The following is a 27605-nucleotide window of genomic DNA, read 5'->3' on the forward strand; positions in this document are numbered from 1 at the left end:
CAGACGATCAGTGTGTGTGGAGTAAAGGAATGCAGGCGAAATAATTAGTGTATACAGATGCAGGAATTATATTTAGTGAGAAGACTGATAAAACTCTGAACATTTTGGAAAATTACATTCTGCTAATATTGAGAAAATCATCCCATGAAGCGGCAGGAGAGTGGGGAGATCACTGCAATTGGCAGTGCTCCATCCCATTCAGTATTTATGCTGAATGAAAATAATTAAAAGGATGTAAGTAAATTACAATAAAAGAGAAACAAAAGCTGGTAAATGTGACGTATAAAATTAATCAGGTCAATCGTGATTTTCAGATCTCCTATTGTCTCATTGGATTTTTGTTTACTTGCTCCATCAATTGTTGAGAAAGGAGTGTTGAAATTCCAACTATAATTGTGGACATCTATTTTTTTCAGATCTTTTGGCTTTTACTTTTGCTATTAGGTAGATAGACATTTATAATGATACCTTATTATTAATTGATCTTTTTAACATCATAAAATATCGTTTTTATCTCTATCACTATTTCCTGTCTTGAATTCTACTTTCTCTTTTTTGAACATATCTAAACCACCTTCTTATGATTATTGTTTAGGTGGTATTTATTTTTCATGCTTTTACGTTGAACCTGTCTGTGTTCTTTATATTTAAAGTGTACTTCTTTTTAATAGTATAAAGTTAGATCTAGATTTTTAAAACTCTGTTCTGACGAATTGTGAATTTTAAGTGTAGTGCTTAGAATATTTAAATTTAATGTAATTTTCAAAATTATAGGGTTTAAATCTACTGTCTTGCTATTTGCTTTCTATTTGTCACGTCTGTTCTTCTTTCCTTCCCTTTTCCTATCCTCTTTTGGATAGATTGATTATTGACTAGTATCTTATTTATTTCCTTTGTTGGATTATTAGCTACCATTGTTTGTTTAAATTTTTAGTGGTTGCTCTTTATTCTACAATGTGCATTTTAAAATACCACAGTCTTCCTTCAAATAATAAACATCCTCATATATAACGTAAGAAATATTCAGCAGTATTCTTTTGAAAAACTCATGATATGTTATTATTATTACTGCTTTAAGCAATCTTTTTAAAGAAATTAGCACATGAGGAAACAAAAGTCCTTACTATTAACCTACATATTTCCCATTTTGGAGATGTTTATTTCTGTTGGTAGATCCAATTTCCTGTATGATATCAATTATTCTTCTATAGCAATAACTTCCAATAGCATTTCCTCTACCGTAGGTATACTGGGGAATAATTCAGCTATGTACATCTAAAAATGTCTTTAATTCACCTTCATTTTTTTAAAAATGTTATAACTGGATATAGAATTCTAGGTAACGGGACATTTTTTCAGTGCTTTAAAGATGTCATTCCATTGTCCATTGATTTTCATTGTTTTGGATAAGAAATCAATGAACTTTCTTATTATTTTATGGCTGTAATTTGTCTTTTTCTCTAGTTGCTTTTCTGTGTTTTCTCTTTATCACTGGTTGTAAGTAATTTAATTATGAAGTGCCTTTGTGTGGTTTCTTACTCCCCCCTCCTCTTACACAATTCCAAGACATGTCAAGCTTTTTGGATTTATAGCCTGATATTTTTCATCAAATTTGGAAATTTGCAGACATTTTTGCTTCAAATATACCTTCCAATCCCATTTTGATCACAGTATTCTGTAGTCCAATTAGATGATTATAGATTGCTTTTTTTATTTTACAAGTCACAGAGGGTCCTCTATTTTTTTCATCCTTTTTAAAAACTATTATTCAGAGTTTCACTTTTTATATTTTCTTTTGGACTGTTTTCAAATTAATTGATATTTTTCCTTTGCATTGTCTCGTATGCCAATGAGTGTATCCAGTGAAGTTTTAATTTGGGATGCTATATTTTTCAGCTCCATAATTACTACTTGATTATTTTTCATATATTCCATTTCTCATCTTATGTTCATGTTTTATTTTAAATCCTTAAGCATATTTATAATAGATGTCTTAATGTCCTTATCTACTTCTTCCCCATCATCTCTGTCATTTCTTATTCTTTTTCCACTGACTAGATATTTATTTTGCTGAACATTGTGAATTATTTACTATTGAGTGTCTGGATCTCATTGTATTCCTTTAAAAAAGGTTTGAACTTTATTTAGCAGGCACTTAATTGGCTTGTGCATCAGTATGATCCTTTCAAGACTTGTTCTTAATTTTCGAAAGAAGAGATTTAAAATAGATTTTATTTTCAGGCTTATTTGCACCTATGACTCAAGAGTAACTTTTCTGCTAGATGTCTAAGGTGTTCACAAACATCTCCGCATTGTGGCTCCTGGGACCTCGAATGTTTCCCAGACCTATGTGCAATCTGATAATACTCCATCTTACAACTCCTAGGTAATTGCTATTTTGCAGCCTTAGGATATTGTATCTTATGGCTATGAAGCTGAAAATTCAGACAAAGACTTAAGGGGATACCAGTGCAGATGTCTGCAACTCTTTCAATGTATAGATTTCTCCCTTCTAGGATTCTGTCACTCAAATGCAGAGAACTGCATATCACCTCAACTCAGAGAAATCACTCTACTCTATTTGGGTGTCTCCAATCTCCCTCATACTTAATTCTGGAAAGCACATTCAAGTACAAAGCCAAACAATTTGTATTGAGTGAATAGTGTCTCAAAATTTCATGACCACCTGTATTAATATAATCAGGCTTCTAGAACAAAATACCATAGACTATGTGGCTTAAACAACAGAACTTTATTTCTCAGAGTTCAGGAGAATGGGAAGTCCAAGATCAAAGTGCTGGCTGATTCAGTTTCTGGTGAGAGCTCTCTTCCTGGCTTGTTGACAGCTAGCATATCGCTGTGTCTTCCCCTGGTGGAGAGGGAGAGCACGAGCTGTCTGGTGTCTCTTACAATCCGGGCATTATCCTATTGGATCAGGGCTCCACTTTTATGACTTCGTTTAACCTTAATTACCTCCATAAAGAGCCTATTTCCAAATACAGTCACATTGGGGGTTAGGGTTTCAAAATATGAATTTTGGGGGAACATAAACATTTAATCCTTAACAACCTATATCCTCAGAGTGTGACTTTATTTAAAAATAAGATCTTTGGAGAGGTAATTCTTTATGATTAGGTCATTCAGGATTAGTGTTGGCCATAAACTCAATATGGCTGATGTCCTCATGAGCAGAAGAGTGGACACCCAGAGACAAAGACACACAGAGAGAAGTTGGAAGTAGAAACTAAGTTATGCTGTCATAAGCCAAGGACTGTCAGTGTCCCGCAGAAGCTGGGAATGCCTAGAAACACAAGAAGAGAGGAAGAGGCAAGGAAGGGTTCTTTCCTAGAGCCTTCAAAGGGACCGTGGTCCTTCTGACACCTCAGTTTTAGACTTCTAGCTTCCAAAACTGTGAAATAATAAATTCCTCCCAGGAAACTAATATACAATCATGCAGTCACCTCATTTGTTTTCTTTCTCTAAGTGATCAGAATCTTGCACTGTCTAATAGCTAATATCTGAAAAAAATTGTTTTATATGTTTTGTCCAGTTTTTGTTTACAGAAAGAGAACTAGTCTGATATTAATTACTCCATAATGGCTGGAGACAGAAGTCTCACTACACCAAATTTAACTCTGAAGGGGATATGTAGTTATCTTCTCCCCAGCAGTGTATAAGAAGACATAGTTTCTCATGCTTTAATCAACATTGTATATTATCATCATTTTTAATCATTACAAGTTCAATCTATGAAAGATGTACTCTTATTGTTTTATTTAGCACTTTAAGTATCATCAATGAGATAGTGTATGCTTTTATGTGCTTAGTGTCATTTTTATTTTTTTACTGACTATTGTCTATTGACATCATCAGTACATCTTTTCTTGAATTGTTAGTGTTTTTCTCATTGATCATTAAAGTTTTTTAATATTAGGAAATTGTTTTATGCAATGTATATATAAGAATTTTTTTCCTAACATTGTTTTTTTTAAATTTTTTTGTGGCTGAGCTATGCAAAAGAAGGTTTATTTTGTATAGTAAAATTTAGCAATCTTTTAATTTTTTGCTTATAAGATGCATGCCTTGATTAGAAAAACTTTCTCCATTTAAGAAAATATTATCTGTGTTTTCTATATAGCCTTTACAGTTCAAATTTTACATTTAAAACTTTGATACAGTTGGAAGTTATCTAATATAAAAAGCAACAGAAGTATCTGTTTATTTATTTTATAATTAAGTAGCCAGTTTCCTTAACCTCATTTTTTGAAAAATCTCTTTCCCCTCGAATCTCATATAACACATCTACTATAACAACTTTCCATATACATCTTTCTTATACTAATTCTAAAGGTCTTGAACTAAACCCAGGATATGCTATAACTCATAAAATAAGTGCTGAAAGAACATGCAACTCTTTTAGACTATTTTCATTTCCTTTAGATACATTTCAAAAACTCCTAGTTTAAGTAATATAATTTCTTTAAAAATTTTGTCATATATAGTCCCAAATTACCTTCTAGAAAATAGGAAGACTTTACACCTCTGCCAGCAATACATAAGTTTCTATTTATCCACAAGTTCACCAGCACAGGCTGGTCAGCCACTTGATAGGTAACAATTGCCTAGTATTTTAACTGGCACTGGTGTCATTAAGTGGTCCCCTTATCGGTGAGGCCATGTACCTTATCAGCTGGAACTAAATATTTGCTGATTTGACTTTGCATATCTTTTGGCCATTTTCTATTTGTCTGTTATTCTTTTCATTGATTTATAAGACCTTTTCATATGTTAGGAATATTAATCTTTTAGTTTTTATTTATGTGGTAATTGTGTGGCCCATTTTTATTTGCTCTTCAATTTAGGCTAGTGTATCTTTTTTCTGCACAGCTTAATTTTGCCTAGTGGAAGTAACCGTGCTTTGCATGTTTGTCCAGCAATCTTCCCTTTCCTGAAGTTCGCCCATGCTATCAGTTCTTCCTTGATGAACAAGTGGTATAGAACTAGGCATTTTCAGTACAAATTCAGTGTCATGTAGAGCCCAAAATGGGTCCACTGTCTATTCAAAGACTTTAAGAAAGATAAATTGATGATAAAATAGAACCCATGAAGAAACAGCAAACCATGATCTTCATTTGCCAAGATCCTTGTTATGTTTCAATGAAGACAGAGAAAGGCATGGTCTTGAGATCACCTAGCCCGTGAGAAAGATAGAGAGAGAGTGACTTCCTGACATTGAAGTTTCCCTGAGGTCTGTATCTTATTCCTGCACCTCATGTTAATGAAATTTTCCTTTATCTTTTTATTCATTCTTATTTTTAATTTGAAAGTTCTTTGAATTCTTATATTTTAGAGCTATAGTCATGGCCACCATGTGCATTTATAAAGTTTGTGCTCTGGCCAAGAGAATCTGGCCAAGGGAATTGGGGACTAAATCTGTACTCTGTGCTACAGAACTCTGCACTGCCGTCAGGCAAGGTTGCTACATTTTTTAAATTTACATAAAGGTGTTGTATAGACCAGCTAGTAATGGGCCTGATTAAATAACCCCCGGTTGAAATGGAAATAAATGTGAGTAAGAAATTATAATGGAGTGAGAATGAAAATTTCCCCAAACTGATTTGCAAAGAATCTATTCTACATTTTGTGGTGAGAAAGGAACTTGATAATAAATTGCTTCCATCACTTTATACCTCATGCCCAATTAAGGTGAGAGATTGGTGAGATTTGTAGTCAAATATAAGAATCTATGACTGTGTGTGTGTCATTCATATTGGACTTCAAAAGAGAAGAAAATTGTCCCTGCATTCTTGGCTAGAAGTTTGTAGGTAAAAGAGGATAAAATTGTGGAAAATTTTGAAATCCCATTTGTCTAAAGCAGAAAGTGAAACTATTTCAGTGGGATTACTAGATTTCAAATATGGAAACTAAGTAAGTACATTTTTAAGTGAAAGCAGTCAAAATCTTTGTTGTCCTAAACTTTTGAGACTTAAATGTGATGATTTTTTAAAAAACAAGCAAGCTGGCAATTGGAATGGGAATGGGAGGGAGCTATAAGAGATTCGAGCATCTTAGGTCCTTATAGGGTATTTCCTCTACACCCAACTTTCCACCTCCTAGCATACTCCGAGCCAGTGATGTTCATTCTCATTCTAAAGCTGGAGAAGGTTGGAGGATGGGGGTGATATGAAAATGTTATCTGCATCTTGTCTGTCATTAATCTCTAAATAGGAGCCTAACATGAGGACCATTAAGTGCATAACAATGCAGGAAGATGGAGTCCTCTGCCATATTATTCCTAAGCAACAGAAGACCATCAGTCATTTCCCTTCTGTACCAGACACAGCTGTTTAAAACAGGCAGCCTAACTGTGCTGAAGATAGAGCAAGTGAATGGAAATTGAAGGATCATACCTGCTCTTGGTTTTAACGTTGGTTCCCAAGTACGAATCTGATAGAAATTTCACTTAAGCTTCAGGGACGTCATATTGCCAGGAGACCCCATGGCCTTTTGAACGGGAGTATCTCTGTCTTTTCAAACACCCACAGCATGGAATCTTGTTTCTCCAGTAATCTTCTGCCTATGGACTAAGGAAGTCAGCAGTGCTCTGTCTAAAGTGTCCTGCTACATTGCCTATCAGTTCCACGCGTGTGAATATCTGACTTGTTGAGATTGTTGAGAAGGGATATCCTCTTAGCAGTCATTAACTGTCTTAGCAGGAATTCTGAATATGGAAATCAGGTCATTAACTGGTAAGTACTTGTAAACTGATGTTCTAGTATGATAGTTCACAATTTATCTGGCAGCCCACAAGCAGCTATCCTGAAAGGATACATTCCATCTGTAAGTTGCTAGCTCAGAAGAAGTGGTATCTCTGTTCCAGAAATAAAATTATGGTTGTATTCTGGAGAATTCTATGTATTCCCCTTTGTTTCATTTTATTTTTGGTTTGTCTATTACTGCACTTCTATTTTTCGTTACTGTTACACATAAAGCATGTTGACATCATTTAATCAAGAGATAGCAAGATGAGAATTGTATACATCTGATCCTGATTATAAGTGTGTTCTTCTTGAGTACTGTGGAATCTGAAAGAAATGGTCCCATGACATCAAGTCTTATGCAGAAGGAGGATAAGATAGTGTGTTCCCTCTGATTCAGACAGTCTGATTGCTCTGGTGACTATGTATGTCAGAGTTGGTCAATATGGACAGGAAATTTTGGGACTAAATGTATCAACATAAAGTTATATGTTTCAGAAGGGAAAGATGTGAAATGTGGTAGATATGTTTTAAGGTATTTAATATTAGGTTTGCATTTGGCTCCATATATCAAACCCACATACAGTTTACAGTTTGCTTAAACAAATAGGGTTTATTTGAAACCAAAGTCTAGAGCTAGGTAGTTCCAGAGTGATATAGCTGCTCAAGAAATCATCAAACATCTAGGTTTCTATTTTTATTCTATGACATGTTTTTCATTAGAAAAAAAAGTATCTTTCTAGAATGACTATCCAGTACACTTCTCTTTACTTTATCTTGGCCGGAAATGTGTCATGTGCTCATGGCTATTGGCAAAGGACTTTAGAAGGTGAATTTATTGTCATTGCTACCTCAGACAAAATTAGAATTTGTTCACTATGGTAAAAGAGAAAATGGGATATTATTTAGGAGATTTACAATGTTTGCCATAGTTTCCAGCAAAAATTGCTTCTCTATGGGAACTACTTACTTTCTACCAATAGACATTGCAGAAAGCATTAGTTTAGGAGGTCAGATGTCTAACATAGGCTACTACCTAACACAAGGGGGAACCATCATGTCAAATCTTTACAGAATGTTTTTTAACAATTCAAAAAGAAAATGCAAGTTTTGTGAGCCAAACTGCAAATTAAAGTTGTGCTAGGCCTGGACACAGCATGTAGCTAGTAAGATTATCAGTCAAACAAACGTTTCAAAAGAGTAAATTATGAGGGGATAGAAGCTCTAATGCAGAGAGGGCTATGGAGTAGACTTGTTGGAGACCAGAGATGAGCAACTGTATCATCCCCAAGAAAGTGGGGGAAACATCATTGCAACATACATTTTCACTTGTACGTGTTGCAGTTAATGTCTATGATATTACAGTATCAACTAATTATCTACTATGTTCCTCAGGTATTCAAGAATTGTATTTGGTCCATTTGTTACATATGCACTTCATATAGTTTTGTAAAATAAACTTATCATTTACTAAGTGTTTCAATTTGCTTTTTTTTCTTTCTGTTCCCCTAACATAATCGTTTAGTTTCTCTATTTATTATCATCATGGCTACATCAAACATGTAATGTATTTTAATACACAATCAAAAAAGTTGTTATATCCTCATCATTCTTTGTTTTCAAACTATAACAAAGTATTACTATTTGGATGTCTTTCCAGGTGAACACAAATGATTATTGTGTCAATTTATTAAAATTTCCAGAGATATTTTATTGGAATGTTCCTAAATGTATCAATAACTTTGGGAAGGGAAATGGAAATCTTAAAGTGACTTTTCCCTCACAAAAATGAACTCAAAGTGGATTAAAGACCTAAATGTAAAATGTGAAAGTATAAAATTCCTACAAAATAACCTAGGTGAAAATCTAGATGATCTTGGGTAGGGCAATGACTTTTTAGATACACCAAAGACACAATCCATAAAAGAAACAATTAATATTCTGGACTTCATTAAAATAATTAAAAAAAAAACGACAATACCAAATGCTGGCAAAGATGTGGAGCAACGGAAGTTCTCATGCGTTGCTAGTGGGAACGCAAACTGGTACAGCTGCTTTGGAAGACACCTTGGTGGTTTCTTACAAAAACAAACCTACTCGTACCATATTATCCAGCAATCATGCTCCTTGGTATTACCCAGAGGAGTTGAAAACTCATGTCCAACCAAAAACCTTCACATGGATGTTTACAGCAGCTTTATTCATAATTGCCAAAACTTGGAAGCAACCAAAATGTTTTTCAGTAGGTGAAAGGATAAATAAACTGTGGTGCATCCAGGCAATAGAATATGATTCAGCTAAAAGGAAAAGAGTTATCAATCCATGAAAAGATGTGGAGGAACCTTAAATGTGTATTAAGTGAAAGGAGTAAGTACTAAGTGAAAGGAGGTAGTCTGAAAAGGCTACATATTTTATGATTCCAACTGTATGATAGTCTGGAAAAAGCAAAACTATAGAGAAATTAAAAAGATTGGTGATTGCTAGGGGTTGGGGGATGCAGGTGGAGGGATGAGTAGGTAGAATACAGAGGATGTTTTGGGAAGGGAAAATACTCTGTATAATACTATGATGGATACATGCCATTATGCATTCATCCAAACCCATAGAATATACACCAAGAATGAACCCTAATACAAACTATGGACTTTGGGTGATAATGATGAGTCAATGGAGGTTCAACACTGGAGGTTCAATGTACCACTCTGGTGGGGGAGGTTGATAATGAGGGAAGCTGTACACATGTGGGTTCAGTGGGTATATTATCCTCTTAATTTTGCCATGAACCTAAATCTGCTCTCCAAAAATAGTCTTAAACGATTGAATTATCCCTTTAAGGAAAATGGCATGTATTTCCATTTATTTGCTTCTTTATTTTAATCCCTAAGTAAAGTTTCACAGTTCTTTTTAAAATTATTTTGGTCTTGCCCATTCTTCTGAAAGCTTTTAAGTTTAACTGGTATTTTCAACAATTCATTTTCCCATAAAATATTTTAAACTCTTATTACCATTGGGGTAGAGATTTTATGCTGCTCACCAAAATTCATATTTCTTATTCCTGGGCAGACATACTACCTTCCCAGACTCATTTTCAGTCCTATACAATAAATATTACTCAGGTCTGCACATTATTGCTCGGAGTCCTCACTTAATTCTTTGGAATTTTCCCTGTGAATATGCAGGCTCAAAAATATTCCTGTTCCTCTTCAATCCACTGGGTCTATTATTTTGTGTTAGATTCTGATTGCATTGTGTTCAAAATTTACAGAATTTTTAAATGAGAGTGGTAATGATACAAATCCTTGTGAATTCCTGATTTTAATGGCAATGTTCATTTCTGCATTAAGATTTTCAGATATTGTTACAAATTAACATTCTATATGATGTTAAAAAAATCCTTCTAGTCATAATTTTTTAAGATGTATGTAATAAATGTATTCTCAAATTTATAAAATGTATTTTAAGCACATATATTCACACATATACAAGAGAACATACAGAATAATCTATCTCGCATCTATCTCTCATCTATCTATCTGTTTATCTTTATATTCTAATATTTTTAAGGGGAATCCTTAAATACACCCTCACATACATACATATTTTGACGCTCTGTTGTTAGGCATATACACATTACAGATTGCTATATCTTCTTAGAGAATTGACCCCTTTATCATTATGTCAAACCCTCTTTTCTATGATAATTTTCCTTGCTCTGAAGTCTGCTCTGTCTGAAATTAATATAGTCACTGCAGCTTTCTTTTGATTAGTTAGCGTGGTATATCTTTCTCCATCCATTTAATCCATTTTAATCTATATGTGTCCTTTATATCTAAAATGGGTTTCTTGTAAGCGACATATAGTTGGGTCTTGTTTTTAGATACACTTTGAGAATCTTTGTCTTTTAACTGATGTCATTAATTTTTAGAAATTCTCGGTCATTATTGCTTCAAACATTTTCTCATTCTTGTTTCTGCTTCTGGTATTCCCATTAGGCATATGTTACACCTTTTGTAGTTGTCCCATTTTTCCTGGATATTCTGTTTCGGTTTTTTTTCAGGTTTTTTTTTTTTCTCTTTGCTTTTCAGTTTTGGGAGTTTCCATTGAGATATCCTCACACTTAGATTCTTTCCTCAGCAGTGTCCAGTCTTATAATGAGCCCATCAAAGCATTTTTCATTTGTCTTACAGTGTTTTTGATTTCTGTCATTTCTTTTTAATTCTATCTTAGAATTTCCATCTCTTCACTTACGTTACCCATATGATCTTGTGTGTTGTCTAATTTTTCCATTAGCGGTCTTAGCATATTAAACATGGTTCTTTTAAGTACCTGATCTGATAATTCCAACTTCCCTACCATGTCTAAGTATGGTTTTGATGCTTGCTCTGTCTCTTCAAACTGTGTTTTTTGTCTTTTAGTACGCCTTATTTTTTCTTGATAGATGAACATGACATATTGGGTACAAAGATCTTTGGTAAATAGGCCTTTAGTGATGTGGCTGTGAGGTGTGTCAGGAGGGGAAGAATTCTATATTCCTGTGGTTAGGTCTCAGTCTTTGAGTGAGCCTGTGCCCCTGGACTGTGAATTTCAAAAGTACTTCCCATCCCCCACCCCCCCCCACCGCTTAAGTGGGACAGGATGGGGAGAGTGTTGAAGGTGGGTATTTTCTTTCCCTCAGGCTAGTCAGGTTCTGATAAAATCCTTTAGGTCGGGCTCTGGTAAAAGAGTTTCTCTTGAGGACAGGCCTTCTAAAGAAGAACAGAATGCTCTGGACATATTTCAAAATGTCTGCCTTTCCCCTCTCCCTGCTGGAGGCATGAGGTGTTTTTCCTCTGATCTTCACTGAGAGAATCTGTTAGGGCTCCTAGAGGTAATACTCACAAAAGTGTGGGGAACTCCTACTAAGAGTGAGCCCCCTTGGAGTTTTTAATTCTTGGACTTGTCCACTGAGTCTACCGTAATTCCACAATTACAAATTAGGTTTTCCTATCCCAGTTCTGCTTCCCACAAAGGTTTCTGCTGATGGGTTTCAGCTCCAGTAAGTTGTGATTCTCTGTATCTCCCTGTTTTTCTCTCCAATTTTGGGGTCAGCCGTTTGCCCTATGACCCCAATTCTCTGAAAGATCTGAGAGGAGTTGTTGATTATCAGTTTGTTCAGATTTTTACTGTTGTTAGGATGGAATGATGACTTCCAAGCTCTTTACATGCTAGATTCATTTTTTCTTAATGGATCTCTACAGTATGAATATATTTCTTAAATTCACAATATATAAGTCACTGAGCATGTCTTTAGAAAAATATATCGTATTCTTAGTTAAAAGTATAGAAAAAAATCTCAGTAAGAAGTATCAAAAAAGACACTGATATCCTTTAATACACCAAACAACCTCTTTAAGAGCTACCGTCTTACTCTACTACAAGCATAGACATAGGAAAATATCTATATGTATTTTTTTGAGGAAGATTGCCCCTGAGCTAACTCCTGTGCCAATATTCCTCTATTTTGTATGTGGGATGCTGCTACAGCATGGCTTGATGAGCAATGTATAGGTCCCAAGATCCAAACCCATGAACCCTGGGCCACCGAAGTGGAGTGCATGAACTTAACCACTATGCCACCAGGCCGGCCCATGGAAAATATTTTTAAAATATGATTCTTGAGATTTAAAACTATCACCTTGGAAAAATTTTAATTCAAGTTTTCACAACTTCCATATACCTAAACTTAGCCCAAGAAACGTTCTGGTAATAATGCACATGAAGTCAAACGTTGACACATACACAAACACATACACAGGGGATTTGTGGTATTTGTTGAGTTTCAAACTTGGATTATCTTAGTTTGATGTTAGTTTAAAGACATTAAGAGATTCTAAAATGATTAATCAAAACTCATTTATATGCATATTATTTAATTTTAAATGCAGTGATATAATTATATGCTAGTGATTTGAAATATCCAGAAAATTAGTGCTACCTATAATGTCTCTAATTAAATGATTAGGTAATAGCACATTGTACGTGGTGATGTGGAAAGGGTATAGCAAGCTGGATTAGCTTCTGGGAAGACATCTGGTAGCAAATATTGATTTGTTTAGCATACTTCTAGAGCATTATGCCAGAGTTACATTGCAAAAAAAACAAAAACAAAAAAACCAAAGAGGTAATAATTATTATCTTTTGCCTATAAGCAAAACACGTAACTGATTAAACACTTAAAAGGGGGGGATTTATTGAAACTCTCTTGGGTGGAGCATCTTCTCTCTCTCTTTAATTCAACCTTTCTCATACACAGTGTTTCTTTTTCACAAGTCGTCTGTTTATTTACTTTGCCCCCTTTTCTATTATTGGGTAGCTTGCCCTTTCTTTTGTTCAGTATATTTTTCATACCATCTAGTATCTGCTTATTCATAATATCTGCTTCCTTATAAATGTATCTTACCTTGGTCCCTCGTGGGATTAACTCTAGCACTGACTTTTTTTCTGTTCATTCTCTCATGTCCAGCTCCTATTGTTAAATGTGTCATTTGACTCATGTTTCCCAGTGTAAATTCATGAACACAAGAAAATAATTCATCAGCTTAACTTTTGTGCTCAGTTACATCATATATCTTGTTAGTCTAATAATTTACTCTTGAATCACAACTCAACTTCTGGTCAAATCAGCTGTATCCACAATCATCATGGCATTAACTCCTCAGGTAAGAGATTATGATGGGTTGGAATAAAATTTTGCCAGAGGAGATGGCGCAAAGTAGAGGGGGTACCTCTGGTGACGATGTAACACTGGAATGGCTCACCCTCAGACTGATAGTTGGGAGTTTATGTCAAAGCTGAGTCAGTGATGACTCGTAGTTTTCACACTTTTTTCTTTCTGTTCTTTCTTGTTTCTTTCTTTCTGTTCTTTTTTCTCTCTTTCTGTTCTTTCTTGTTTCTTTCTTTCTTCCTTCCTTCCTTCCTTCCTTCCTTTCTTTTGTCTCTCTCTCTCTCTCCCCCTCTCTCCCTCTCTCTCTCTCTTTCTTTCTTTCCTTCTTACCTTCCTTCCTTCCTTTTTTCCTTCCTTCTTTCTTTCTTCCTTTCTTATAAACATATAGAAGTGCCTTTTACTAGAAACTCAGATTTGGTTTAGGAGGTTAAAATAAAGAGTTCAGTTTTAGACGTACTAAATTTGTGATCCTAGTAAATATCCAAAATGATCTTTCAAGTAGACAGATATCCCAGCAGAGATTTCAAGTATGTATTTAAATTCAAGCACATAAAGTATTATTTAAAATCATAGGTAGGGATGAACAGGGAGAGTTAGAAATTTGGTTTAAAAATGCAAAAACAAACCATAGGGACTCCTAAATTTATAGAGAAGGAACATCCAGAACAGAAGACTAAGACTAAATGCTCATTGAATTCACAAGGATATCAATAATGCAGACAAGGAGAAGATAGCCATCTGTGGTTAAAGCTTCTGGAATTTACAATATAATGGGAACGCAATATTCTTCATTGAAATTGGTAACATGGAGGTCATTGATGACCATGTAATAGGTAGACTTCTGGAGTAGTGAGGAGGGAAATCAGATTCTAGTGTGTTGAAAAGTGAACTAAAGGCGAGAAAGTAGAGATAACACAGAAGTGCAATTTTTTGAAAAGTTTTGCTGTGAAGAAGAGCAGAAAAAAGAATTTATATTTGTTATGATGCTTTTGGCTGCTAATAACAGAAAAGCCAACTAAAAGAAGCTTAAATATAAAGAAAATTAAAAGAAGCTTAAGAATTGAGGAAAATATTATTATGAAATGGAAATCCTGGAAGACGAGTGTCTACAGAGTGGTTAAACATCACAGACTTGAGTTCTTTATAGCTCTGTGCCCAGACAATTTCAATAGGTAAGCTACTCTCTGTATCTCTAGGTGGACCATGGCATCTCAAAGTATACCACATCCTCATAGAGCCAGGCTTCTCCTGAATCTCTTTTTAAAAAGCGAGTAACTTTTCCCAGACATTCCAGGAGAGCCTTTCTCTCATGTTCTATTGACCAGATCTGCATTATTTGTCTAATTCTAAATCAATCTATCAAAAGAAACAGGAGTGTTCTGATTGTTATTTTTTTTTCACTTATGCACTTGCCTGTTAATTGGTAGCAAGCCTTCATGATAATGATATTGCTATATATATATATTGATTTTTCTACTAATTCACTCCAGTTTCTGATGATACCTAGAGGGCAAGTCCCTGACATCATAGAGCATATTTTAAAGAGGTAGCACAAATGACAGATTTACAAATAAAAATAATTTAGATTTTAAAATTGCTATGGAAGAAAATAAAACATTGCAATGTGATAGACAATTCCTAGGGTAGGGGATGGAGATTGCTTTAGCTGGAATAGTTTTGAAAGGTCTCATTAAAGAGGTAATATTTGATCTGAAACCAAAATCACAGGGAGTATCTGTAAAAAGAACTAAGAAGAGAACATTCAAGGAGAAGGAACAAAAATAAATTTGAAGCTCTAAGATGGAGCATAAAAATTTGAGTGTATAACCAAAGCATAGAAAAAAGATCATTGAGCTGGAATATAAAGAATAAAATCAGGGCCCAGCCCCAGCCGCCTGGTGGTTAAGTTTGGCCTGCTCTGCTTCCATGGCCTGGGTTCCATTGCCGGGTGTGGACCTACAACACTCATCTGTCAGTGGCCATGCTGTGGCAGCAGCTTACATACAAAATAAAGGAAGATTTGCAACATATGTTAGCTCAGGGTGAGTCTTCCTCAGCAAAAAATAAAGAATAAAATGAAACATAGTAGGCGATGAATCAGCAAGGTAGACAGCAGTTAGGACCTGTAGGACCTGTTAGAAAATTGACAGGAATTTAAAAGTTATTCTAAGTAAAATGAGAAACCATTAGCAGATTTTAAGCATGAGAATATTATTTTGTCACTTATCTTTTTAAGAGATCATTGCTTTGTTGACATTGGATTGTAAGGGGTAAGAATGGATGGTGAGATCCAGATAGGAGGCTGTAGAAGTTCTCCGAGAGAGATGATGATGTCTTGAACTAGGTAAGTAGGAATGGAAGAGTTGAAATCTTGACTGTACTCACCATATATTTGAATAATTTTATAAGACTTACTGAGATTGTATTGGGGATGTTAGAGAATGATCATAATTATATATGATTCCTAGGTTTTGGTACTGGGCAATAAGATGGTTGTTAATTTCCTTACTAAAGAAGGGATGCTTGGAGAAGAAGGTTGGAAAGGTGGTTAGAAATTATCTGAACAGAAAATTGATAATGTTGGTGGAAAATGAAGACTATGGAAGGAATCAAAGTCTTTACGAGATCAGGGAGAATGTTTTCCAGATAGCACATTGAATGATACTTCCACACAATTGATTTGGAGGAGTAGGAAGTTTGAGGAAAGAAGAGAAAATTCAGTACTGTTATCCCAGAAAATCAACACATAACTTACTAGGCCATCCAATTAAAACTGCTGGGGTGGGGCGCAGTCATTTGAGGTTTGTGCAGTTCAACTTAAAGCAGAGCCAGTATGGAACATTCTATTCTTTTAGATCACATAAAAAAAAGAGCAGATATTAATGATCAACTGACACTGAAGTGTTCCAAGTTATTTAGGATAAAGAAAGAGAGACAAGGATTATATTATGCATATTTTGAAAGGAGCAATTTAAAGATGGACCATGAGGACTAAGATAGATAAATGAGTTGAAACTAGAGGGAAATGAGTTTAGAAAGAGTGTGTGGATAGTGGGATCATAGCATTAAATTGATTAGAAACCTCATTGAGGTTCAATAATTATACCTTTAAGTGTACAAGAGCTGGGAGGCTGGAAAAAATATGTGACAGAGGTTGATGAATAAGATATCTGAAATAAGTCTTTTCAGAAGTAGTGGTTCTGAGTCAAAATGTACAAACTGATGACAAAAAGGATGACACCAACCTAAAGAGTTGCTTTGATTTGTTTTGGTTAAGGCAATCTACAAGAAATTTGAATTTTAATTCTTTTAGACTACAATCATGCACTGCATAACGACGTTTTGGTCAACGACAGACCACATATACAATGGTGGTCCCATAAGATTAGTACCGTATAGCTAGGTGTGTAGTAAGCTATGCCATCTAGGTTTGTGTAAGTGCACTCTATGATGTTCACACAACGATGAAGTTGCCTAACGATGCATTTCTCAGAATATATCCCCATTGTTAAGCGACACATGACTGTATTATCTTCTGTTTGTCACAGTTCTCACAACTTCCTTTGGCCTTAGACCCATTTTAGCCACATTTTGTCTTACCTGACATATCCCTGAAGTCATCTGAGGGTGAGCTGTTGCCTAAGACATGGCCATGGGAATAAATGAACAAAACAAGGATGAAAAAGTCAAGAAACTGAGGTCCCAAGGTGTTAAATGGATCATACAATAGATTCTGAACCTTTAGGAGATTTACCAGAAATAGGAGCAGACAGGAAGACAAGGTCAATATTCAAATTACACATGGATGAGTGAGAATAAAGGGAATTCTGTAGGTGACAATTATGAGATAGAGAGATGGTTGTATAGTTGAGTAACAAAAACTGCAAAAGGGCAGGAGATTTTACCTTCATGTTCCAACTTCTGTCTTTAAGGTACATGGAGTATGAAGGAGACATGCTCTTCTTGATTTGGCAACAAAATATATGGGTTCATTTAGGGACTATCAAGCTATCACTTAGAGAAAGAAGGCGGAGGTGATTTTTTTAAAAAGTTTTGGGATAGAATTTTGGCAAACATAGAGGGAATTCAAGGTGTACAGCAGACAGTTTGTTACGGAAAGGTAGGAAAATGGATGGCAAAAGATAGGAACGTACAAAACCTATGAGGAAGTGGGTTTAAGCGATAAAGGATATATAAGAAGGCTTGAACTTAAGGAAGTAACTGGAGTATGTAGGTATTGTATAGTGAATTCTGATCATTACCTAGAAGAAGCTGGGCAAAGTACTTTAACATTGTTAGGACAAATATCAGACTTGGTGGTAATGTAGCTTGGGGTATTGACTCCTTCCTGGCCTACACAGTGGAACTGAGGCAAACGAGAAATTTAATCCATCATACCATAAGAGGAAAGTAATAAAGCCCAAAATGAAAGTTGCATTGAATTTGCCTGTCAAATGACAAACTCTTAAATCAGACTAAAGGGAAAAAAAAATTGGCTATTCATTTTCTAATAAAAACACATCAACTCAAAGGTAAAGCTAAGTGGAAAGGCATGGAGTGGTCAAATACATACAGATAAATGCAAATAAATTTGTGAGGTTGGCAAAACAAATATCCAATTAGGTGGAATGAAGGGACAGCTGTCTTTAAAGAAAATACCAGGAGTGTTTTTACTAACCAAATATCTACACCCGAGAAAGCTAGGTTAGCTATAAATCTTAATGAACCAAAGATAATAGTGAAATACATTAAGTAAAACTCTTAAACTTCAAAGATAATGTTATAAAAACCACAAAATAATGGGTGATTTTGATATACAGCTTTCAGAGGTGATTGATGAAGAAAATCTAATTGAAAAATCATTTATAAGCTTTAAATAGCGTGACCTACTAGTTCTATTGAGTAACATTGTCCAGGACATTGGGCTTTATATAGAAGCTCTATACTTCCAGTGCTTGGAAGAGTTTACAAAAAGAGGAATTTCATTATTCTCTTGGACAATGTAAATTACCACAGTATGTTTAGAAAATAATCTGATGAGAAACATATCCACCTTTAGGCTCCTAATTACATTTTGAAGACTCTGTCTTACAGAAATAAAAATGAAATTCATGTATGTATTAATTAAAGAACTATTGTAATTACAATAAGAAATGGAAACTAATGTAATGGAGAGAGAAGTTTAAAATGTTATTGAATACTACGTAACCATTAAAAAATTAAAAGAATGTGATGGATTCTCAATGGAGGAAGATTGGTTTGGAAGAGTTTCAAAATATTTTCAGGAAAAATGAAACACATTTCAGACTAATATGACTATGGTGTTTTAATTCTTTAACTTTAGAAACCCTCTACGGATATGTGTTTCAATGGCATACTTACAGAAGCATAACATTTTGTTAAATACATACCAGATTTTGTGTGTGTGTGTGAGGAAGATTGGCCCTGAGCTAACATCTGTTGCCAATCGTCCTCTATTTTGTATGTGGGATGCTGCCACAGCATGGCCTGATGAGCAATGTATAGGTCTGTGCCTGGGACTCAACCCTGTGAACCTGAGCCGCTGAAGCAGAGTGCACGAACTTAACAACTATGCCAGCAGGCTGGCCCCCACACCAGATTTTTAAGTGTTTACCTCATGGAGTTAGAAACAGAGGTAGTGAGTAACAGACTTTGTAACTTTGTAGGCTGTGGACAGAATGAAGATGGCAAAGCTGTAGGTGATGCCCCATCTAATGCAGTACATAGTCAGTACTCATCAACTATTTACCCAAGTATGGACTCAATGCTTACACAGCAGAGAATCAAGATTCCTTCCAAGCTACCTTCAAGTCCAAGATCCTAAGCATTACAGAAGAGATATACTTATTTTAAGAATAAATCTGTAACAATGCTGGAAAACAAGTAGAGTTCTCAGTATAAAAAATTATGTGGTGACACATTTTCTACACTTGACAAGACTAGTATCTTTGCAGTTTGTATAAATTATTTGAACCATCCTCACAGTGCCTCTTTATGCTTAAGTCATAAGGTTTCAGATTATGTGCTTGCAGCCCAAAACTTCCACATAAAAGCAAAGTAAAAGTATGTTAGGGTTCCTTTCTTTTCAAAGGAAGACACAGCTAATGACACTTTGATAGATAAAGGAAAGTAAATATAACTTTAAATGTTTGCATTACAAATTTCAGTTTAACTTTGAGAAATAGAAAATTTAAATGTAAATAAAACTACTTTTAAAAATTGAACATTGATAATTAAAATATGACAAAATAATTTCTAAAATATCAAAGAATATAATTCATGGTTCTGATGCTTTCAGCTTGTGAAACAATATTATTATAGTTTTACATATATTAAATTATTTAATTCTTATAACTCCCCATGAAGAAGATGAGTCACATAAAAGTTCATCATCTTGCCCAGGAACACATCTGGACTAAGTGGAGAAGATGATTTCAGACAGTGCCTGGCATGCCATAGCCTTCAATAAATATTTTAGGAATAAATAATTACTTGTAGTATGATAGAATATAAGAAATAAATGTAAAGAAGAGATATCTACGCATCTACATGTTTCCTAATTGATGTATAAGAGAAAAAAATGTCTGGGATAAAACTCATCAGTTAGCACTGGTTACATCTGACGAAAAATATTGAATTGTGAGTAAGTTAAAAAGATCTTTACTGTTTACACATGTTCTTTTGAACAAATTGAATTGTGGGTAGATTAAAGAGATGTTTGCTGTTTACTCTATGCTTTTCTGACTGTTCACATTTTAGTAAAGAGAACATGGACGTGGATTACTGAGTACCAGACAACATAAACCAGTTGTATTGTTTGTGAACTGTGTGAAGAAGCTAAGTGAGGAAAATATAATCTGTCTTCTACTGTGAAGTCATACGTACTGAACTATGACAACTTCCTCCCAGAGGAAGATCTTTACTTAATTTGCACAAAGGACAGAAAGGACCTTGCTAACAGAAATATAATATGTGGGGGAAATGTTGGCAAAAGGATACAAAGTTTCAGTTATGTAGGATGACTAAGTTGTGGAGATCTAATGTACAGCATGGTGACTATAGTCAATAACACTGTATTGTACACTTGAAATTTGCTAAGAGAATTGTTCTTAAGTGTTCTCATCACACATGCAAAGAGGATGGTAACTATATGGGGCGATGGATATGTTAATAAGCTACATTGTGGTAATCATTGCACAATGTATACATATATCAAAACATCACGCTGTACACCTTAAATATATATGATTTTTATTTGTCAGTTATACCTCAATAAAGCTGAAGAAAACAAGACATTATGCTGACTGGAACTCCACACACAAAAAGACAGAAAGTACATATTTTTATGTACACATGACTCACTCGACAAGACAGACCATATTATGGGCCAGAAACCAAAACTCAACATATTTAAAACAATAAAAATAAAAATAAACAAGAAATCATTATCAAAAATATATATGAAAAATGCCCAAATCTGTGGAAAGGAAACAGCACACCTCCAAATAATCCATAGATAGAAGACAACATCACAAAAAAATTATAAAACATTTTTATATGAATGAAAATAAAAACATCATATACTAAAATGTGTGAGATGCAACTAACACAGAGTTTAGAGGGAAAATTATAGCATAAAATATTTATATTAGAACAGAAGAAGGCTTCAAATCAATGATCCATGCTTCCAATTAGATAATCATGATAAAAAGAAGCAAATTAAACACCAAGCAGGCAGTATCAGTGAAACAAAACAGATAAACAACAGAGATAATCAATGAACTAAAGATGTTTCTTCAATATATCAATAAAAGTAATGAACTTCTAGCCATAATCATCAGAAAAACAAAAAAGACACAAATTTCCAATATTAGAAATGAAAGAGAGGACATAATTTCAGACTTTGCAGATATTAAAAGATAATAAAGGGAATATTATGAACAACACTATGTCATTAAACCTGATGACTTCAAATTAATGGAAAAATTTCTTGAAAGGTGAGATTATCAAAGCTCAATTAGGAAGACATAGAAAATCTAATAACATGATATCTAATAAATAAATTATATTTGTCATTAAAAACTTCCCAACATGAATCCTGTATGCTAGAATGGAAACAAAGATATAAGTTCATTTTTAAATAGTGTATATATGTGTGCTATGTATATATATATACACACAGACACACAGACACACACATATGTATTAAATATATACATACATATTTACGCTCATATATATATATACACATACACACATAGAAAAATGTTATGTATACATACACACAGATAAATGTACATATGTATACATACATGGGTTAGTCTACATATTTCCGTTTCACAGCACTGTCTGATGGGAGGGCTTAGAAGAAACAACATCTCAGGAGCAAAGAGCACACCTAACATATGCAGATATTGGTTTCTAAATATCCTTCTCCCTTAAAAGTAACCAGAAGTCCTTGGAGAAATTGTCACTCCTAGACGGAGGCAGGGAAAATGCAAAACGTATTTTCTTGTGCTTCCGAAAAGCAAGGAAATCAAAAAAAATTTTTTTGAGAGGAGGCCTGTAAAAAGAACACAGGATCCAAACTCAAAGAGCTCCCAATGGCCAAAACTGGGAAATTTTGAGATAAAAATAAACAATAATATTGAGTTATAACCCAAAGAATAAATAAATAAATATCCATAAATATTTAAAAAAATATATCCATAAATCCATATCAATATAAGTAAATGTTTGAATAAATAATTTAATAGAGAAGAAAAACAGCTCATCTTTATAGAAGAATTCCAATTAAAAAATACGGAAAGAAGGAGGGAAATTCAAAATTACCATTAGAACATTGAGTAATAAATGCTGCAGACAAGATCCACTGACAAATGCTAAAATTAGGGGTGAAACCTTAGGAGAAAAAAAGAAGATTTTCATATGTACAAAGTATTGCCCCCAAATACTTATTATTTCTATGATTGTTTAAACATATATCCCCAAATTCTTTGACTTCTCCCTCTAAGAAGTGGAGTTTTACTCCTAACTTTTAGCTTGAGTATGGGCTGTAATCAGTGACTCATTTCTAAAGACTAGAGTGTAAGAAGGGAAAAATAGTAATTTTACAGTGGAGAAACCTGGAAGACTAAACTTTAACCAACTGATCAAGGTTAACATGACCAATAATAAGATACATGTATATTCTGCATCTTCTGACACAATGCAATAAGACTGAAGTGTTTTCTCAAATATTCATAACATCAGCTTAATCATAAGTAAATATCAGACAAACCCATAATATAGGTGTGACATTGTGATTTATAATAACAAATATATATTTGGTGTTCACTGTTGTTTCTGGCACAGAGCTCCTAAAACCCTTATCATTTCCTAAATGACGGGCGGGGGGAGGAAGGGTTCTTTTGTTATGTTAATGGTGTGTCTTTTGGAAAGCTCTAGGTAACCAAAGGTTCAGAGCTGGTTGCTAGAGAAGCCAACCATGTGATTAGAGAGTTGGAACTTTTAGTCCCATCCCCGAAGACCTCTGGGAAGGGGAGAGGGGCTGAAGATTGAATTCAAACACAGATAGCCAATGGTTTAATCAATCATGCCTAGGTAATGGATATAGACGAAACATCCTTATCAAAATATTAGTAAGTAAAATTCAGCAATATATCAAAAAAGATAATATACATTAACAAATTGGTTTAATCTCAGGCATGCAATGTTGTTTATCATTCAAAAAAATCTATTAATGTAATTCATCCAATCAACAGCCTGAAAATGAAAAACCCTATGACCCTCAATATAGATGCAGAAAAACAGATGTTAGAATAAATTCAACATCCATTCATGATAAAAGAAATAACAAAATAGGAAGATAAGGGAACAGCCTCAACCTAAGGAAAGGAATCTACAAATAACCTCCAACTAAAATTATACTTATATTTGGAACTAACTGCAATATATCTCTTTCTTTGCCTCTTATGACAATACATCTTTGTTTTCTATCTCCCACTGACTCTCCATTTTTATTATTGATATTCTCCTTCAAGTGACACAAGTGACAAAAAATCATATTTTTTCTATCGTGTCCTAATTGTACTACTGACCATGCCTTGTACAATAAATAGATATTCATAGTACTACAAAACCTCGTTCTTGATTTTCAATTATGGCATTAGCTACTAGTCAAAGTATTTTAGAAGAGGAGGTAAGTGCAATAATTCTTAATAATTTTAAATTAAAAACAGAAAAATATAGTGCACAGAGCCTGGGAGATAATACAGCAAAGACCAATAAAAGAAAAAGTAAAGGCGTAAATTTCTTCATCTTCCATACTGGGAACGAATGAGACAATGTTTCAAATTGATGAGTCAGTAAAGACAATTTTGCATATCATATTTAAGGTCATTAGGATAACTAGTAAAACTGCTAAAAATAATAATGTCACGTACAGTTGTTGGCAATGACGCAGACCTACTTCTGAGGAATTACATTGCGAGATAAATTTCGCATCTTTCACAGGAGGACATCAACAGATACTGCTTAAATTTGATAACTTAAGAAACAGAGGTGTTCAGTCATTGAATTGTTGGTCTGAGATATCAGGGAAGTGGACTTTGACTTTTCCTTCTATATTCTCATATTGTTTGACATAATTATGCATAACCACACGAGCATGCCTGGACATACATGGAAGTAGAGAAGAGAAAGAAGATTATATCTTCTAATAAATTAAATATAATTTCACTTTTTCCCTTTTGTAGAGCTTAGATTGTCTTTTATCCCAATGAAAATCCTACACATATTTTTTTTTAAGTTGTTTGCATGCTGTGTGTGTGTGTGTGTCTGTGTGTGTTTATGTGTGTTCCATGGATCCAATTTTCTCAAATTTCATAAAATCCCTGACAAGGTGAATATAGTCAGTTCACGGATATAAACAGGTCTTAACAAATTTGAGCTCTGTCTGTCCTCTTTGCTGGCTTAAAAACTATCATTGCCAGACATATGTAAAGTATCTGGAATGGCCTTCACCATCTACACGACAGAGTAGAGTTTCCATCTTTAAATTTTAAAGATGAGACATTGCTGAATATTTTCAGTTAAAATTTTTAATTAAACAATGCATAAATGTGTCCTATATGATTTTTCCTATGTGGTCTTATATGTTCTAATACGTATCCTCCATTAATAGTCTAGATATCCCCTGCTAAGTGTGAAATAATGTTTATGTGAATTTTTGTGCCTGAAGATACTCATTATTTCCTCAGAGAAGTTAGAATGGGATTTCTGACAGCCATATTTTAATCTTAGTAGTTTTGTTCTTTGTCATAACAATTCTTCTCTTAGTCATTATTACAATATAAAATTTTCAATGTATACATACACATTCCTTTGCCCATTATATTTTAGTAGCAATATTCGATAGTTTTTGAACTAAGTTAGCTCAGGTTTTCTTTTTCAAAAGCAAGTTTACAACATTTTTTAAAGAAATATACATTTTTTTAGAGAGTAAGCTATTTTTGCCGGCATTAACAAACCTATCCCCACTTTTCAAGAGAGTTTCTTAGCAGACACAAATATTTTGTTGTGTTTTGGAAAAACAATTATTATCATACTCCATGTCAAACAAAGAATTATCACTTACATTTTCTGCTCTTTCATGTTAAAGGAATCACAAATGGTACTCTGATTTCCTTCCCCAATACAATAAAGTCTGGTTAAATTTATTTCATGAAAATGCTGTTCTTTTCTTAAAGATTACAAAGCACTGTATGAATATGTATCACCCATGGACCAGGGGAGCAGGTGCTTTAAACAAAATCACTCTCAGCTATAACAGTAGTGATAATCACACTTCAGTTTTGCAATAAAATATTCTGCAAAATCTAATAAACTGTGCAAACTACATTTGTGTGAAACAATCATATTTCTACATTAAGCTATCTCAGGATGCCTTGGAAGAAACAGGCTCATGTGAGGACATTCCCAGCACAGGTTCCCAAAGATCCTGAGCAGTGGAAAGCAGGGCGAGCAAAAGAGCAGCTGTCTGGTGAGTTGTACTTCACCGCACAGACGGGAAAATCCCCAAATCAGAACTCGATAATTATATTGTGTAATCTAACCCATACTTTCAAAATTGACCTTGCAGACTCAGGAGAAAAAACAAAAGTGTAAGCACATCCTCAGCATCCAAGAGAATTCAGGAAGCAGTAGACATGCGAATTAAGGGTAGGGAAATTTAGAACCTTAAAATTATCTGATTCCTTGGAAAAACTTTATCTCTGGATGTGTGCCTTCCCCCTTTGAAAGACTGCTGGCATTTACTCTTGTTTCTTAGAGACAAATACCTTTTCTGAGATTCTGTTTTGGGCACCTTATTTTAATAATTTCTTTGTGATAATCTCCTAAATGCATTTGTTCCAATTTTTCCTGTATTCCATTTTGTAGTACTTAGTTAAGTGTCTGTTGTATCCTGCCTTTTGGTTTTTTTTCTTTATTCCAATTAATATATTTTATTAAATGTTGGCATTATCCGTGGAGGTCTCATGCTGTGTCTGTAACCAAACTCCATGGGTCTGTCTCTTGGTGAGTGACGAAAAGCACAAGCAAGGCTGATGTGGGTGAAGGAAAAAGGTTTATTGTTTGCACAAGCAATGGAGAACACCAGAGACAGCTCCCAAAGCTGTGCCCCCACCTCCAGCTTAGTGCAGTTAGAGATTTTATACACCAGAGTGCAGAGCATATGTTACAACTGTGTAACAACTGGGCCTAACCAGGGCACATGTGCAGGCCATTACATAATGAGCTCAATGCAACATGCCGTTACATAGCAGGTCCAAGGTAACTTTTGGACACTTGGAGCTGGAGCAATTTGCAGGGGTCCTGCTGTAACCATGTAAGTTTCACTGTATGATGGCAACATCTGCCAAAAACGAGGACATCAACTTCTGAAAAATAGCACAGTTTTTTCCTTGTCTGGAAACGTTGGACAGACTATGTTTAGTTATGGATCAGATTTTTCAACCCTTTCCTTGCCTGGTTTCTGGTCATACCTCCATTGTCATTATTGCTTAGTTTATGTGGGGATTTTTTTTTCTCTTTTTTTTTTTTTGAGGATCATCTATTTCCTGAAAAATACCCTGAGAAACAGGTTAGGAATCTAAGTTATGGTAAACGGTACATTGATCTTTCTTATTTTCCTTGGAGTATTTCCACTAACACAATTATGCTCCCTGGGGTCTATCTTTCCCTTTAGGATGTTCCATTTGCCTTTGATTAAAAACACCATAAATCCAGTGCTCAATCTATGAAATATAGCTTCCAAATACAGGGACCCTTCACCAAATTGAGGCAGGATGCTGCAAGCTGGCTCACACCTCTTAGCTAAGGAGCAGAATGCTCCAATTCTCCAACTACCAGCAGGATGTTATACAAAAGGAAGAGTGCCTTCCCAACCAGATTCAGAATTTAGGTGGAGGTGAAGGAAAAAAAATGTGTGCCAATCAGCTCTCTGTCAGCTAAAAAAAATGTAAAAAGTAACAATAATAAACAATCTCTGGCCCATAGAACTTCAGTAACAGACCAACGAACTTACAATATGGTGAGTTTTCTGAAGTAGTGTTGCTAATTTATAGCTTATTTTACTATGGGAATTAAGCCTGTGTTTTGTTGTCCAAAACTTTTGTGTGTGTGTGAATTTTTCTAAGTTAAACATAGATGGGTGAGGAAGAAAGAGGAAGAAATAAGACTCCATCTCACCCACCACCTCCAAGAACAAAAAAAGCAAAGAAACTCTTCAGAAAAATTTTCTAGCTCTTTCTGACAGATGGAAATAATTTTAAATGGAGGCCCTATTTTCGCGAAGTTTATTTTGGATGTCATTCCTTCCAGCTTGTATTGGAACTACACTTATTCTTCAAGAAGACTCTGATTTTCTGAATTTTTAAAGTATATGGGTAGAAATGTTTAAACTTTCATTGAGATCCAACATATGGGGAAGCACCAAGCAATCATTGACATCCAAATTAAAAAATAATTTGCACAATTGATAGATTCCCTTCATTTTACTTTTTTTCATTTTGATTGGCATAACATTCAACTGAGATTCATTTTGTTTTTTTTTTATATTA

Source organism: Diceros bicornis, chromosome 20 (assembly GCF_020826845.1).
Source record: "Diceros bicornis minor isolate mBicDic1 chromosome 20, mDicBic1.mat.cur, whole genome shotgun sequence".
Classification (NCBI taxonomy): domain Eukaryota; kingdom Metazoa; phylum Chordata; class Mammalia; order Perissodactyla; family Rhinocerotidae; genus Diceros; species Diceros bicornis.